This window comes from Diospyros lotus, chromosome 1 (assembly GCF_014633365.1).
Source record: "Diospyros lotus cultivar Yz01 chromosome 1, ASM1463336v1, whole genome shotgun sequence".
NCBI lineage: Eukaryota > Viridiplantae > Streptophyta > Magnoliopsida > Ericales > Ebenaceae > Diospyros > Diospyros lotus.
This window is the reverse complement of record NC_068338.1, coordinates 43,768,755-43,773,910: the sequence shown is the minus strand read 5'-3', so window position 1 is coordinate 43,773,910 and position 5,156 is coordinate 43,768,755.

Genomic DNA, 5,156 nt, shown 5'->3' with positions numbered 1-5,156 from the left:
TATTTTTCTTTTCTTTTTCAATTCTTTGCTATGGATTCCAACTATTTTCTTTTTCTTTTGATTGAGAGCATGCATGGCTAAGTTTTTATAGTTAGGGTGAATGATGAAATCTCGACTTCTAATGGTTTGATTTAAAGTTATTTGGTTTGCTATTTTCTTATCTATCCGGGTTGATTGTTTGTTATGTTTATAATATTGTTTTGATGCTTAATCTCCATTGAAACTTATTTGTGATTTGTATTGTTTTCGAGAGATTCAATATGGATTAGACATGGCAGCAAATAACGTAGGATCCAATAATAGGTGGAGATACCTGATTAGTGGTTAATTTTGTAAAAATTTTGTTATAATTATACCCTTCTTTCGATCTTAAATATGGTTTAAATTAGATATTAATATATATTTTATGGTTATATGTAAATTTAAATTGAAAGATGAATGAAATGAAGTTCTAAAGTAAATAATAATAATATATAAAATTATATATAATACATATATATCATTATATGCATGCATGTAATATATATATAATATAATCTAATATATATATGTGCCATGTGTAATACATATATATAATATATAATTTATTAATAACATTAAATTATTTTTATTTTTTTTAGGCATGAAGAATTCAAGCCCATGAAGACTTAAAGTCCATGAAGAATTCAAGTCCATGAAGAAATCAAACCCATGGAGAAATCAAGTCCATGAAGAATTCAAATCCATGAAGAAATCAAACCCATGAAAAATTAAAGTCCATGAAGAATTCAAGCCCATGAAGAATTAAGGCCCAATTTGAGCAACCCATGGAAAATATTATTTGGAGAAGGCCCAAGGATTATTTTTAATTCTAATGAAAATTAAAAACCAATTTATAGAAATCTATTTTTATTTTTTATGTGAGAGCTTTATTAGATGTGTTTTTTAGCTAAAATCCATTTAACTATTAGGTGGATATTATAGCTAAAATCCATTTAACTTTATGAGTGCTTTATTAGGTATGTATTTTAGCTAAAATCCATTTAATATTAGGTGTGTATTATAGCTAAAATCCATTTAACTTTAAGTGTGTGAGTACCCATTAGATATAATTATGTCTAATTGAATAATTGAAATTGTGTGGTTTGTATTGCATCTTGTGGCCTATAAATAGCTCACTTGATTGCATTTGTAAGTGTGATTATTATTCTTGAATAAAAGTTTAGTTGTTTTCTTATAATTCTCTCTTTGAGAATTGTTCTTGTTCTTTCTCATTTTCTTTAGTACTTTCTCTTATAATCTTACTTTTTTTTCTTTCTTCTTTTAAATTCTTATGTCATTTATTATTACTTTATTATTCACCGCCTAAATGGCCGGTTAATTTGTGCCTTTAAATTTCTGTAATTTTAATTCTTGTCATTTAATTATTCACCGCCTAAATGGCCGGTTAGTTTATGCCTTTAAATTTCTGCAATTTTAATTCTTGTCATTTAATTATCCACCGCCTAAATGGCCGGTTAGTTTATGCTTTTAAATTTCTTGTCATTTAAATTCTGTTATTTAAATTACGTCATTTAAATTTCTGTCAATTAACTTTCAAATAAAAATGTGTAGTTAAATCTAATCTTGGGTTAAGGCAATGACAGTGTCCAATGCCAATGATTCCCAAAGAAAGCTGCGTTTTAAATAAGTAACATTAATTTAAATTTCAGTATGAGTGTGTATTAATTATTAAAAAATCACTAGGTTTGGATTGGAGCGTAAGCCTAACTTAGAGCTTTCATGCCATGTATGAGAGTTACTAGAACTGGAAACGCTATCATACCCAAACCCGGATGATTAATTTAGTTGTTTTGTATATTAATTGTAATTGGATTTATGGTAGTTGCTTAAATTAGAATCCCGCATATCATGTATGGGGATTGCTTAACCTAGAACTATCATCATCTCTAATTGCATTTAATAACAAACCCTCATATCTGAAATTAAATTAATGTTGCTAATCTTATATGCTAAAATTTGGGAATCAACGGGTTGGTACTGAAATTGTCTTAACTCAAGCACTATCCAAATTCATATTTTTACGTTTAATGTTTATTTCAATTTTTGCCTTACTTTATTTTCTAGTATCTGTTGTCTAAAAACAAAACCATAAAAAATCTTGTTGTCAATTTGTCCAAATGCGTGTGCGTGTGTGTGACATTCTTTTTCTTTTGCCATAAATAAATCTCTCAGTGGACGACCTGGATTCATCCAGAAAATATAAATTTAAATTTGGACTACAACTGCACTCGTACACTGGCGAGTATAAACCTCTCACTAAAATAAAAAAAATATAAAAGTTTTATTATGATTTGTTTTTATTGTGTTTTAATTGCAGGGTGAGAGTGTAATTAAAAGTTTTATTATGATTTGTTATTGTGTTTTTATTAGGTATTAAAATTTATGTTTTATTTTAGATACATAATAACAAGAGAGAATGGAATTTGGGACAAAGGACAGAGGGAGGGATCCCATATATTCAACTCCTTTCCATTAGAATCTTCTGCTAGTAGTAGTGGCAGTCTCAGTTGCGGTCGCTAAAAGGGAGAATGGCTTTCACCAATGGAAAAATGTTAGCCACCCAGGTGGGTTTATGAGTTTATTTAGATGGGATTTAGTGAATTTTAATAGTTGATATTTAATATTTAATGAATCAATTAGAGTGTAAACACACGTGACTCATCAACGAGTTTAGAAACCTACAGATCACTATAGCAAGCACTATCCTTTAACTTCACTCATGATAGACTAGTGAGATTTTGTGATAGCTGAAAGTGATGACCCTCCTTTAAAGAATCTTTTATGGTGGTGACCACAACTAGTTCCACTTAATGCTGTTTTCTAAGGATTTTGTAATAGCTTATGCGGTCGTGACTAAAATGAGGCTAATTTCAGTTGCAATTATAACTCCAATGAAATATATATATATATATATTAATTTTTTTTATATACCTTCTCAACAAAATAAAAAAACTGGTGTGACTAATATTACCACATGTTACTACTAATCCATCACTCTAGTGGTAAGGTGGTATATAGCCATCTAATTAATTATGGTAAGTAGGACAATTTATCACCGTTTATGTATGATATTGCATTTATACGCAATATATGTACTTAGCAATTGGGTGCATGCATTAAATAAATAAGTCATGAATTTTGAATTATGCGCCACAAAATTATCTCAATCACCCATTTATCTCTTCTACTTAAAATTTTTTTTAAAAAATCATGTTTAAAAAGAAAGATTTGCAATATATAGAAAAAGGAAAAAAAAACAAGCCAATGGCGAAGAGAATCATCTCCACTTGCTCCGAGTTCTTAATTATATTTGAACTCTTTTGACTTTTATAGCTTCCCATATTAAGCAATTGACATCGTTGCCCAAGTAAGTTAGGTCCATTCTTTTTTGACGATCTAAATCACAAGTTTAAAAATGGTATTATTTAATTACTCTAAGGTTGGCTTGGTTTATGTGGACTTTTGTGCGGAACAGCTGCTCTCCAAATTACCTTTTTACAAAGATTTTCATTGTTTTGGAACAAAGTTATTTTAAAAAAAAAAAATAAAAAAATAATGAGAAAATCAGACAACAATAGCGGCCAGTTAAAGGTGGAGTAAGACAATGATAGCAACGATAAGATAGATAAAGATTGAGAGAGGCAAAGCGTGAGATGCATATGGTAATGTAGATGAAGATTGAGAAAAGTAGATCTCAGCAAAAATTAAAAAGTGAAATTTGAAAGAAATGACAATTCAAGAGGACACTAAGAGAGGCAAATGGCAATAAGACAAATAAAGGCAAAACTTGACGAAGATGGAGATGTAGGCAAAGATTGAAAAAGCACAATGAAAACAAAAAGAGGTGAAACAAATGAAGAATACGAGACAGAGAGAAAATGTCGTGATTTCCTCTCTTTAAGATGAGAAGTCACTTTCTTGAAATATGCATTATTTTAACTTATTTTTCTTGAAAATAACTTTCCTTTTACTTCTTATTTTCTTGATATGAAACATAAAAAAACAAAAAAAAAATTAAAAATATTTTCCCTGGCAAACGGAGCCCAATAGCCCTTTGAAGGAACCTTCCTTCGATTTAATTTATTTATTAATTTTAAGTAAAAAAAAGTACATGATGATTTGAGATTACATTGTTAGAATTCTTCAATCTAAATGCTCTTTTATATTATCTTTTATATATATATATATATATATATATATAAGATTCAAACACACAATTTTATAATAAATTCTATTTTGTCAAAAACATATGAACGTGGGTTTCAATTTTTGAGCAGTGGATTTTTTATTTTACTATTAATGTTGAGCTGGTCATATAGAGTTGTCACTTGGGTTGAAATTAGTTAGTCTAGGGAAAGGTCCTCTCAGTCATCAGTCCAGCACCAGCCACTTACTTCCAAGTAGGGTTTCTGTGGGGTCTCACTCATAATTAATGATATTAGATGGTTTTTATGGCAATTACATTTAGAGCATCTCTGTTGGAGAGTGGCATATGGGGTGCCATTTTCATAATCGTCAAAATAGCATCTTAAATTAAAAATTAACCACTCCAATGGGGGTGGGATATGGGGTTGTAAAATAGCAACAACCTTCTTGAGGTGTCATTTTTGCAATCTCTGGAGAAAAAAAAATGAAGAGATGCAAACTCCAACTGTCATTTCTAATTGGTCTATTTCAATTTTTATTATAAAATATTGATTATTTGAATTTAAAATATTAATGATACCACTATTTTGGCACTTGTCATTAGAGCAGATTTATTTTTTAGAAGTGCTATAATATTATTTAAAATTATAAATAGATAATTTAGCACTCTAAAATGGCACTCCCCTTGAAGATGCTCTTACGACAATGGTGCTCGCTCCTGTTCAAGTCTCTCTCCTCACTACCATGGAAAAATGAATTTTGCTGTTAAAAGCATATTATCTAAATACTTAAATTTTATTTTCTTAATAATATTTTATATATTTATATTGATAAGATACAAGATACAAAATACAAAATATATAATATCAAATTTAAATGTACAAATAATATATTTTTATCTTTCTTTGGAGTCAATGCATGATCTCATTGGTTCAAATACGATAGAGAGCAACTCTCTGAAACCATTC